At 45.9% G+C, this 12,802-nt stretch overlaps 2 long non-coding RNA genes across 2 annotated transcripts in view; both read right to left on the bottom strand.

Annotated features, from left to right (window-relative positions):
* Positions 1 to 854: 854 nt before the first annotated feature.
* Positions 855 to 2,678, bottom strand: LOC116555979. Its single transcript, XR_004270766.1, has 2 exons — positions 2,108 to 2,678; positions 855 to 956 (listed from the first exon to the last, which is right to left on the bottom strand). It is a non-coding gene; the product is annotated as an uncharacterized LOC116555979 (long non-coding RNA).
* A 2,002-nt stretch (positions 2,679 to 4,680) lies between these two features.
* The window catches only part of LOC116556244, an 11,359-nt gene continuing 3,237 nt past the window's right edge, over positions 4,681 to 12,802 (bottom strand). Inside the window, exons 2-3 of the long non-coding RNA XR_004270898.1 lie at positions 9,782 to 10,052; positions 4,681 to 5,734 (exon numbers count right to left, since the gene is read on the bottom strand). This is a non-coding gene — a long non-coding RNA (uncharacterized LOC116556244). The remainder of the gene's footprint in view (positions 5,735 to 9,781; positions 10,053 to 12,802) is intronic.

Raw genomic sequence — 12,802 nt, 5'->3', positions numbered from 1 at the left:
ACAGGAAGGAGGTCCACAAGACTTGGGCAACGTTTAAATAAATTTGTATGTGGTAAGGACTTAATAAACAAAAGCTTTAAAACAAGCGGTGACTCTGAGAGTTCAGAAACCCAGGGACATATTGTGAGCTCCACTTATGCCCAGCACCATGCTAGGCAACTTGTAGTACACAGCAAAACAGTAGACATGGCCCCAGCCTTCCTGATTAGCTGCAAATCCGTATGGAAATGACATAGCCTGACTTTGTGGGGAGTAGGTGGGCAGGAAGTGGCCAGACTGGAAGAATCCTCAAGAGAATTCACAGCAGGAAAGAAGAGAGAAGAAGGAATGGAAACAATCTACCTTATTTCTCGGGACCTCAGTTTCCTCAGCTGTACAATGGCGAACCTTCCATTCTAGGGTGCTGCCTCAAAGGCACTCTGCCCACCTTTGACCAGGGCTTAGCCTCTTTTCCTCCTGTAGCAGAGGGAGCAGTTCCTGACATCCTTATCTCCTGGAATATAAATGACTTGGGTCATGATTGATTACCAAGCAGAGGGAGAAAGAAAGAAGGGCCATGTTGGTATCTTCAAGGCAACTGGTGGCATCTTCCGAGACTCCCCAGCAACCACTATCCCACCCCAGTACACCCAAAATAAACAGGGGGGACACATTTTCAGGGCTCTCCTGACACATCTGATGGATATCAGATGGAAGCATCCGCATAGCAAATAGGAATCTAATCTATCCCCTCATTCAGCCAAATGGAAACAGCAGGATCTCCACGGCTGAGCCTCTAGCTTCTGGCGGGTAACACGTAGAAGGAAAATAGAAACAGATTACAGTCAGTCTGATATCCAAATAACAAATAGGTATCCCGGAGAGAAATTTGTTTTATTGATGTTTGGGAAGAGATCCACTGATTTCCTTGTCTGTTCTGCCTTGCCACTTTAATTGAAGAAGATACTAGTTAAAAGCTAAAGGAAAAATAAAATGAAAGAAGGTGTTTAACGGCTGGCACTCATCTGCTGCCGAGCACACGCAATCAGGCACACATGCCCACACACACTCTGCAGTAAACTCCCTTCCTGACAACCCAGAGTGTCAGTAGGAACTGGCCATTGATTAGGCACAGTTCATTTTCCCAGGGGTTGACAGGTGTTCTAGGCCTTCGAGGCAGATGGATTGCAGGGGAATGGATCTGCCGCTGGGCCTGGAGCCACGGGCTGGGGCCTGGGGAATGTCAGTTTTCTAGAGCTGAGAACTGCCTGGGGTGCAGGCCGGGGTGAGATGTGGCCACCCAGAGGCCAGGGAGGAGTGTTGAGGTATTAACAACAACTCTCACAAAAACCTTACCGCGGACCTCAAAGAAACAGAGGGATAGAAAAAAAAATGAAGCAGAATCATGGACAGAAGGCAAAGAGCTGAAAGGAAAGGAAAGAAGAGAGGGCATAAAAATACCCTGGCTGCTGCATGCTCATCAGGACCATGATCTACATCTGAAGATGCCAGGTAGGAGGGGAGACTTTTGTGATACTATAAATATAGTTTATAGGCTTTGCTATATCTTTATGACAGACCCAATAAATAATTTACCGGTCAGTAAAAGATCAAAGAAACTGCTAGAACTGCAGCCTGAAACATCGACACCTCTAATGTTTATATGGAAGTTATACCATCCCTGCAAATTTACAGCTTGATGGGATGTTTATGGTTGTGTGCCCTGATCCCCCAAAGGAAGACGTTTTAAGAAAACAAAAGAAATAAAACACTGGGGCAAATAGACATGAGAACAGACATAATAAAAACAGAACTGTAACAGAGAGCGTGGCCGACACCACAGGGGTTTGTAGTAGTAACTAGGGGAAGTTACCAGGAACTCAGCCCCACCCCACCCCCTCATCTGCCACAGAGAACCCTTAGAAGGGATATGGACATTTGTAAAAGTCAACAAAATGTATGTGATTAACCTTCTGAGAAGTCACGGGAGAGAAACTCAAGGTCTGGTGAGTGAATGGCCTCCAAATTCAATCAAGGTAACACGGGCGTTTTCCCAGGAAGACTGGATGTGACCATAATTAAGATCCTGGGGTTCCCTGGGGAAAAGGCTGTAATGATCCAGCTTTACCCCAAAGCTCAGGACACATGTTTATATTCTGTCTTCCTACTCCCTGCAGAGCAGCTGATCTTTAGCCATCTTTGGGCCTTGGATATGTACATTGGCGATAGACCTGGGGAAGAGGCTTTGGGAGTGGGCTTGGGGCTGTTCCAGCAGAGAATTCCAAGTCCCAGGTAGGAGGAATGCCAAAGTGGGGCCTCTAAAACACAACCACAGAGCAAGGACCCTGTTAGCTCAGTCTTCAAGAGGCAGCAGCCTAAAGAGCAGGCGTTTACTGGTGTTCATCCAGCACTGGCAAATGGAGAAAGACACAGACTTGCACAGGTATTCTGCATTTGCAGTGGTTGTAAGGAAGTCGTCAGCTCATGGGGGCCTCACCTTAGACCTCAGAAAGAAACAGCCCCTAATCCATGCTCATCTTTGGACTATTAATTCGCTTTCCTTATTGTCTTTGTTCAAGGAGTACTCCAGATAGCAGATAGAAGACTTCTGTCCACTGAAAAGGAACAGCTTCTTTGTAAATTATTCCTCTGCAATTTTTTTTTTTTTTTTTTTTTTTTGGTGGGGGATCATGTGGGGCTCAGGGTTTCACTCTTGTTGCCCAGGCTGGAGTGCAATGGTGTGATCTCAGCTCACTGTAGCTTCCACCTCCCAGGTTCAAGTCAGTCTCCTGCCTCAGCCTTCTGAGTAGCTGGGATTACAGGTATGCGCCACCACACCCAGCTAATTTTTGTATTTTCAGTAGAAATGGGGTTTCACCATGTTGCCCAGCCTGGTCTGAAACTCCTGACCTCAGGTGATTCACTCACCTTGGCCTCCCAAAGTGCTGGGATTACAGGTGGGAACCACCACATCTAGCCTCCTCTGCAATTTTTCATCGTCTGTTGTGAGCCTGATTAGCATGAGTCACTCCCCTTGAGCCCAATCACCTGAGTACCCTCATCTCTCCCTCCCTATATTTTAACAGGGCCGCTATTATCATTTGGGGTGGGATAAGACTTTGTGGTATGGCCACTCCTGTTCATTGTAGAACATTAACATCCCCGGTCTCTATACACTGATTTTTGATAGCCAATAACTGCTCTTCATCACTGAGACCATCAAAACCCCACAGACTTCCAAGCACCATTGCTCCAGGGTGCAACACCACCTTCCTAGTGGGGAGCCAGTGCTCTAACAACTAGGGAAGAAAAACTTGGGCATAGACATGAAAGATCAGGAGACACAGAGGCTGGGAACACACAGACGGGACACATCCAACACACGGAAATGGGGAAAATAAAATAACCCTCGGGAATAGCCAGGACAATTTATGATATGCCTCACACACTCCTGTAAGATTCAACCAGAACACTGGCATTTTGCTCTTTCTCTCTGTGGGAGACAGGGCTGAAGACTGCCGCCACTTGCCAGAGATGATCAGCCATTTTCTCAGTCCATTAAGGCTGCCCCAAGAATCCTTCTGGGATTTGGAAACCTATTAAAATGAAAGTGTCACCAGAGCTGTGTCTCTTTTGCCCCTGCCACTCTGGCCTTCTCCTGCCTCCGTGGCCATCCTATCCCTAATGGAAGCCAATGCTGATAGATTGGTGGCAGGTTGCTTTGCTGTCTTCCTAAGTGGCTTCCCCTGGTAGCGGTGGGTGGCAGCTGCTGCTGTGGGGCCAGCACGATTGTCATGCTATAAATGAGCTCACCAGCAGCTTCATTCATTAGAGTGACTCCATCCAGTGCTTCCCACCCAGGCTGCAGCCTGTGCTAGGCTGACACACTGGAAAGCCTCTCTGTGCCTACACTCACCCCTCCTCTGTCTGGCAGGAGATGAGGCAAGCACTCTGGCCTTTCTTCTGCCCTCCCAGTGCTCAGCTTCAGGAATGTCCTATCAAAGAGGGAAGAGGGCAGAGGCAGGAACCTTCCAGGGCCCCAGGCAGATCTCTTTATTTCCATTGTAAAAGGAGACGGAGGACTTGCAGATGAAGATGGAATCTCTCTGTGCGGTTCCTTGTCAGCTGTCTTTCGGTGACAGCAACCTAGCATGGTCCCCGTATCACAGCTCCTGTGCCTGCATCCCTGCGCATACATCTGATCTAGGGCCCAAGCACCCAGAACTCACCAAAGATGTGGAGTTGGGGGCCCACGTGGAGAGTAGCATGCAACCAACAACCATGGTATTTGAGTCCCTTCCCCCATTGTCACCTAAAATTAAAAAGGAGGACCCTTTCCAGTTGGGACCTTGGAAACTCAGCTCTGCTCCCACAGTTTGTCTCTGCTCCCCTCCTCTTCTCTAAAACAAATCAACTGGGGCTTTCCCTCCCTGCCATTCAGAGTACAAGAAACTACTTCACTATAGGCTCTGGAACCTTGGGGTATGAACCACACGTAAGTATATAGCACGGAGATTGATAATTAGTATCTTTACCATTTACAGAGCACCCACCACTATGTGCTTTATACCAAGTTCTTTAAATACATCATCTTTTTTGATCCTGATAGCAAACCTGTGAGTTAGGTGCTATTGTTATTCCTTATTTTAAAAGCCAAGTCAACCGAGGCTCAGAGAGGTTAAAAATACTTGCCAAGGGCCACATGTATGCATCAGTCTACTCTATGGAGTGCAGTACATAGAGACTTAATAAATACTTGACAAATGAAAGAGTGAATTAAATGCTCAACTTTGTCTTCAGTGATTCAACCTTCTAACCTCACCCTGCAGCCAAACCGGGCCCGTTAAGCTATTTGTTTATTCGATAAATACTTATTGAGCACTTACTCAATTTTGTTCACTGCTGTGAAGGGGTACAAAAAAGCAGCCATTGGAAAAGTTAATGGTAACATTCCACTAATAAAAAGTTAGCAACATTTAACATTAACTTGAATTAATTTCAAGGTTATCTGTTTCCACTTTCGGTTAATTAAATGTTAGTTAAATGGTGCATAACTAGTTGACGACTACAGAGTAATGTAGCAAAAAGAACAGTGGATTTGAAGTCAAGGGTCCTGGGTTCCAAAACCTTACCAGTTCCCCTAGTGCATGAACGTAGGCAAGACACTGAACCTTGCAAGCTTCTGTCCACATCTCTACTCAGAGGCTGAGCATATTCCTACCTTCCCACCTTCACAGCACCGTGGTTATAAGCACTCAGAGGGAATGCTCATGGCAGCAAGATTTATAAGCCTTAAGCTCCAGAAATGCATGAGATGGTATTCTTTTTTGAAGGTTGGAAATTAGTCAATTGACTCAGTATTTAAATTTTTTTGAAAGCAATAATGGGCAATTTGTTCATAAGCTCATAAATTTACTTGAAGCTTACCCTCAAAACAATTCATTCTTTCCACATAATTTGCAGAATGACAATATAACAATGTTGCTAGACTACCATGGCAAGGATTTTTTAATTTGATGTTAGCAAAGAAGGGAAAGCATAATTAAATAAGGCAGGACAGTGATACTGTTTTGTGCCCATAATCCAGCCTTTGGGTTTGCACCTAATTTTCAATAGTGCTCACACTTGGTGGTGTTTTACAGAAAGTAGGCAACTTTATTTCAGTCTGACCACACTACAAGCTCCCTGGGGGCAAAGACTTGTCTCCCCTATCTTGTTATTCTTAACACTTCCCACAGACAAGCGCAGCACCTTGCTGAAAGAAAGCAGTAAATAAGCGTTGCATGCACCTGAATAATAAAGGAAGTTTGAATTAGGATCACATTCAACCAAAAGTGCCAAAAACTTCATGTCCAGGTTTGAGCTTTAGTTGGGCAGTCATTCAGGGAAAAGAAGCAAAGAAAACAGGCTTATCTCTTTGGGGGTGTGATGGTTAATTTTATGTCAACTTAACTGGGCTAAGGGATGCCTAGAGAGCTGGTAAAACATTCCTTCTAGGTGTTTCCAGAAGAGATTAGCCTTTAACTCAGGAGACTGAGTAAAGATCGCCCTCACCAACGCGGGCCTGGTCAGAACAAAAGGTGGAGGAAGGGTGAGTTTGCTTTCTGCTTTAGCTGGGACGTTCATCTTTTCCTGCCCTGGAATATGAGTGCTCCTGGTTCTCTGGCTTTTGGACTCAGTCAGGGCCTTAAATACCATAAATTCCCTTGGTCCTCTGGCCTTCAGGTTCGTATCAGAACTACTCCACTGGTTTTTCTGGTTCTCCAGCTTGCAGATGGCAGACCATGGGACTTCTTGGCCTCCACAATCCCTTACAATAAATCTCTTTCTCTATATATCCTACTGATTCTGTTTCTTCAGAGATGCCTAATGTTGGGGGTGTAAGGCAGTGATAGCAGATGTTTTGAGCCTGTTACATTTTTATTGGCATCTGTAAGTCTGATAACAGTTCTCATTGAGTGCTTCCTCCTTGTCTAACGCTGTTTACTTCACCTAATTCTCAGGCCAATTATGAAGTAGAACACAGTACTATTATTCATCCTGCTTTACAGATGAGAAAACAAAGGCACAGCAAGATCAAGGATCTTGAACCTCAACCCCCCACCCCCAGCATGCCAAAAGACCCCCACAAAACCCACGGCTAATAGTGGGCTGATCCAAATGAACCCCAAAGCCCCACATTCCTAACTGCTGTGTATGCTGCCTAGAGATGTAGCACTTAGGGCCAATGTTTTCTTGCTGGCTACTCAAACTGAGATTGTTCTCCAACTTTCACAAAAGGAGAGGGCTAATGAATCATTCTTTAATGGTGATTCTTTAATGATAATTTTTTTAAAATCCAGCTAAGTTCAGATTTGTCAGAGAATGATGAAGCTGAGCAGCATTTGGCTTTTGGTCAGAGCTGGTATGCTTGTCTTTCTAACTGGCTGTGACTGATCCAAGTTGCGGCAATGCCGACTTCATTTTGCAAACATACAAGTCTACTGGAAACAGGGTAGGTGTCAGCGCTGCTGGGCAAACTGGCAAGAGGTTTTCTGTGGTTGGGAGTTTCTGTTTCTTCCAGGCATGAACAAAGTGCACTGTGGGAGCCGAACGTGGGAGAAATTACCTGGCTTGTTACCAAGAATTTTTAATAGCGGCACTCTTCAATTTCTCTCCTGTGGCTTGACCCAATCTCAGGAGGAGATGGATACCTGGCAAGCCATGAATCTTGCTCCGAAGGCCACTTTCTGCAGCCATAGGTTGAATGAGGACCCGTGGCATTTGTAGTTCCTGATAGACCCAATCTCGTGGAGGACTTGTATCCTCAGGCTCTCAAGAGCTTCAGAAAAAAATATATCAATCCACATCAAAGATCTTGAATGAATAAATGAATAAGTGAGTGAATATCATTTAGGAACTCCAAGCAGCCTAATTCTCAAAATGTTTCAAGTCTCTAAATTTTAAGCAAGTTCAAGGTACTTTTTTAATTGCTGAATTTAAAAATTGACCATTATTTACATACAAGGACGTCATAGATAAGACATTAACCTTTTAGTTCATTAGTTATTGCTTAATTTCTACACCTGCAGGTGTGAGATTTAGGGTCTGCCCACAAGGAGCGAGCCTAGTAGGAAAAATGAGACATCTTCACAAATGATCCCAATTCAAGGCATCATGTGATAAGTGCCACATGTACGGGGTAATGACCTGAGGGAGAGTTTGCTCCTAGAGGGGCAATCAGAAAAGACTTCACACAGGAGGGCACCTTGGAATGGAACTTGAAGAATGAGCAGGAATCTAGTAGGTAGATTTGGAGGGGAAAAGGAGGAAAGAGAAAAGATACAGCCCAAGACCTAGAATCAGGTTCATGGAATAAAAAGTGGACCAGCTTAGCTTGAGCATGAAGTTTATGTGGGGAGATGAGTGGGAGATAGGATTAGAAAAGTAAATTGGGACCAGGTTGTGTGAGCTCTGAATGTCATGGTAAGGCTTATGGGGTTTATTCAGGATACAATGGGGAGCCATTGAAGGTTATTGAGCAAGGAAGAGAAATGATATTAGTTTGCTCCCAGTTTCCACTTTCTGAGAGCATATGATCTTTTCTGGCAGATACTATGCATGGCCTAGATTGAAGCCAAAACTACTCTCCCAGGCAGCCCCTAACCTGGCTGTGCTTCCCGCCTGCTCTTCATGCCCAGAAGGTTCTCGAACAGTCCCCTTTCTGGGCATGCAGCCTGGGTCAGCTTCCCTGAGCTGCTTTCTCTAACTCTTGCTTTATTGAACGCACTCCATGGTTTGGAAACAAGGCTACTGATTCTGCCTCAGCAAAAATTCAATAACAGCAAACCTTTCTCTGTTCCCAGAAAAATAAGTTAATTGATGATTGCCTTAATTGTAAATTTTTCCACTATAAACTTACTTTTAACTATTGGCCTCTGCTATGGCTTGCCTCTAATAGAATCTAGTATGAGCTGCTATTGGATTTAGCACAAAATTATATTTTTAATTAGCCTGGGCTTTGAAGTTGGGCCCATCTGGACAGGAATCCTTGGTCCACCGTTCACTAGCTCTGTGACCTTAGACAAATCAATTGCCATTTCTGAGCCTCAATACACTCATCTGCAAAATGTGGGCAATTATGCCCCTCCCACCGGGAGTCGTGAGAATTAAATGAGATTAAACACATGTGTAGTACCTAGCCAAGTGGCAGATGCTTTGAAGTACTCAACAAGTATTCTCTCTTCCTGTTTCCACTCCCACCCTTTTCCCTTCCTCCTCCCTTTGGGCATGAGGAATGTGCTTTATGCCAACGCTTGACTTAGCAGCATTTTGTGATGTTCTGCAAAGAGAGAGCCAGTGCTGGATGGTGGAAGCAGCATGTACTTCACAGTAGGACAGACCTGGATTCAAATTCTAGCAGCACTCACTGGTGGCATGACTTTGTACAAAGCGTTTATCCTCTCCAAGCTTTAATCTCCTTCTGTGCAAAATAACACTGTATTCGTTTGGTTCTCCAGAGAAACAGAACCCATAGGATATCTACATATACAGAGAGAAACATAAGAGGAGATTTATTATGGGAATCGGCTCACATGGTTGCAGAGGCTGAGAAGATGCATGATATGCTGTGTGCAAAGTGGAGAATCATGAAAAGCGGTGGTGTAATTTAGTCTGAGTCTGAAGGCCTGAGAACCAGGAGCACCAGTGTCCAAGGGCAGGAGAAGACGGATGTTGCAGCTCAAACAGAGAGCAAGAGAACTCCCCCTTCTTCTGCCTTCTGTTCTGTTCAGGCTCTCAAGGGATTCGACGATACTCATCCACTTGGGCGAAAAGTGATCTTCTTTACTCCGTCTACTGATTTGAATGCTAATCTCTTTCAGAAACACCCTCACAGACACACCCAGAAATCATGTTTACCCGCTATCTCGGCTTCCCTTAGCCCAGGCAACCTGACCCAGACAAACATCATGCACACCTACCACATGCAGTTACCATGAGGATTAAATGAGCGGACACCTGCAATGCTTCTCAGCACCATGCTTCTCACACAGTGGGAGCTTGACAAATGTTAGCCTTAGAAGCTTCCAGCAGCCAACCTGGCAAGTGTGAGCACCCCTGGGGCCCAGTCCTTTCCCCTCTTAAGCTCAATGCTCTTGGCTCCTCTTTGTTGTTTTGTTCTCATTATTTTCCATCCTCCTTGTGTTCTACTGGCCCTGGAGGAGGTTGTCTTGGGTAATCATTTGGGTAATATTGTAATGGGTAATCATTTTGTTACCCACAACAAACTGACCTGCCTTAGAATCGTGGCTCCATTACTTACAAGCGGAGTGACCCGAACCAGAGAGTTCATGTTTCCTCCTTGGATGTGTGCAGATCAAATGAGAAAATGCAGGGAAGAGCTGAGGGCAGAGTCTGCACACAGCAGCCCTCAGGAGGGTAAGCTGCACTAACTATCCGTGTTGTGCTGTGTGTCCTTCCCTGACTCTGCACCCGGCTTCATCAGCTGTGCCCTCAGCCACTGCTTCCTAGTCATCTTGGGCCCCTCTCCAAATTCATATTCGCCAAGTCCACAGCAGTGTTGATCCTTGTATCTAGGATAACAACAAAAATAAGGGTGGTTTTAAGGCATAACTGGAAGGGGTCCTTATTTTCTGGGGTAAGCCGAATGGGCCAGAGCCAGGGTCAAAGAAGGCCAGGCCAGTGGGCCCCAGCACTTAAGGTGAAGTGGACGATTTCTTCTCCTGCCTTTGTCCATTTTACTTAAAACAAAGCTCACAGTCATCTCCCTCCCTTAATCAAAGCAATTGTTATTTCTGCTAACTCGCCCTGCAGACATTAATTAACTCTCTGCCAAGCATGGCCAGATCCCACGGAAGTCAGTGCCCCATGAGACAGGAGGGCTCTCAGAGCAGCGCACCCCCAACACATGCAGCAGAAAGCAGTGGTCATTTGTCCTCTGCCCCTGTGTCCCTGATGGCCCAGGCAAGCTGGGAACTTTGGCCTCCGAAAGGAAATTATCCTACCTTCCTAAAAACCAGAGAAATGCCTTTGCTGCTGAAAGGATCTCAGGTATTAAAATAATGACTTCTGCTTGTATTTGCCTTGCCTGTTTACAACTCCCTGACCCCTACATCACCTCACCTATTAGAGATGGAAGGACCTTAGAAAAAAAGTCATCTGGCTTCTTCATTTCACCGTGAGGCAATGAGGTTTGGAGAGGCTGGGAGACTTGTTCAAGATCATCGGAGCTGCATCTGACTGAGCCAGAATGAAATTTCAGGCCCCAGGGTTCCTTCCACAGTTCTCTGGGAGGTCTCAGCCTCTACCCAGCAAGCAGGCACTGGCATGGAGTGGACTCTGAGTTCATCTCTTTCTCAATTAGCATTTATTGAGCACCTACTGTGTGCCAGATGCTGTTCTAGTCATATACATATATTGTTTCCTGGGATGATCTTGCCCAGTTTTGGATCCCTGCCAGCAGTGGCACACAGTAGGTGCTCAATAAATGTGGATTTTGTCTTCTTTGCCTTGGGAGCCATGTTGTGGAGTTGAAAGAGAGTGGGTTTTGGAGTCAGTCTCATCTCTGCCACTTGTCAGCTTTTTGGCCTTTACCTTCCTAAGGCCTACCTTCCTGGAGATTACAACTAAGTTGGAGTACAGTTACAAGTTTCAAAGTTACTGTATGCAAAGAAACGTGTACTCATAGTAGGTGTCATTGGACCTGCTGTTATTGATATTGTTACCATCTTCAAGGAGGTGAAAATCTCAGAAGCTGACGCATACCTGAACAATCACAAAGCAAAGCAGACTGTGGTACAGATCACAGGAAAGACCAGGGGTGAGCTAGGGAGGGTCCTGGGGTAGCCTTTATGCCTGGGGACGATGGAAAGCTTCCTGGAACAGCGGCCACGCAGTTGAAAGGAGTTGAACCGGTTGATGTGGAAGGGAGCAGGGATGCAAACAGCAAGGCTACAGGTGAGGAGGCGAGAGGTGCAGCAAGTGTTCAGGTCCAGGAGGGAAGGAATCTCGGACTGTTGGAAAACTGAAAGTTCAGGGCAGTGGTGGAAGACACGTGTTGAAAGATCAACAGGAGCCAAGTTGTGGCAACAAAAGGTTGGAGACCTCATTCTGCTGGGAGTGGGGAGTCATAGAAGCATCTTGAACAAGGTAATGCTATGAAAACAGCTAGGACGGCCGGGCAAGGTGGCTCACGCCTATAATCCAAGCACTTTGGAGGCCAAGGCGGGTGGATCACCTGGGGTGGGGAGTTCAAGACCAGCCTGACCAACATGGTGAAACCCCGTCTTAGAAAAAAAAAAGAAAAGAGCTAAGACTTCAAGTGAGCAACGGAAGGCCTGGTGTAGGGAGGAACCTGGGGAGGGAAAGAAGAAACTGGACACAATACAAAGAGCAGGGGTAAAATTAGAGGACCCAGCCACAGACTGATGTGGCAAAGAGGGAGAGAGAGGTGAGGCATGGAGGAAGTTGAGAGAATGGTGATGCCACTGATCTAAGGGGGAAGGTAACCAATGTTGATTGGAGACACAGAGAAAGAGAGGACAGAAGGGTATCTTGAAAGGAGGCTGGGGATACCTGGCCATGTGGAGAGATGAGTGGACAGAAAGACACTGAAGATGCAGAAGAAAGAGGGTAACTGAGAGGAGGATCTTGGACAAGGCCCCCGGGGCCTTACTCAGGACATGGAATGCAGAGTAGAAACACAAATGAAGACACAAAAGAACTTTACGTTGGAGAGAAGAAAACTTGAATTTATTCATTGATACTCTCATTCATTCCATCAATTTCCACAATGGCCCACCACCTCCCAGACAGTACACTAACCCTTGCCAACTTGCACTAGACGGTCTACAAGTTAGAGGCAAGGCTGCCTGCTAAGGGAAAGGGGTTGGGAGTTCTTAAGAATTTGTTTAAAATGCCAATTCCAGCTGGGCATGGTGGCTCACACCTGTAATCCCAGCCAAGGCGGGTGGATCACTTGAGGTGAGGAGTTCAAGACCAGCCTGGCCAAAATGGTGAAACCTTGCCAGACATGGTGGCACATACCTCTAATTCCAGCTACTCAGGAGGTTGAGGCAGGAGCATCACTTGAATCCAGGAGGCGGAGGTTGCAGTGAGCTGAGATTGTGCCACTGCACTCCAGCCTCGGTGACAGAGCAAGACTCTGTCTCAAAAAAATTAAAATAAAACAAACAAAATGCCAATTCTTTTGTTCATCCTGCAAAGATACCAATTCACTATCATTCTCCCAGGTGGTTCTTTGGGAAGTGTCTTAAAGTCACAGTCAAGAAATCAATTTAGAAACTTACAAGAGGAGTTTTTT

Source organism: Sapajus apella, unplaced genomic scaffold, assembly GCF_009761245.1.
Source record: "Sapajus apella isolate SASKATOON/1434 unplaced genomic scaffold, GSC_monkey_1.0 scaffold16, whole genome shotgun sequence".
NCBI classification, from domain to species: domain Eukaryota; kingdom Metazoa; phylum Chordata; class Mammalia; order Primates; family Cebidae; genus Sapajus; species Sapajus apella.
Note: the sequence above shows the minus strand (reverse complement) of the source record. Positions and strands in the feature narration are given on the sequence as shown.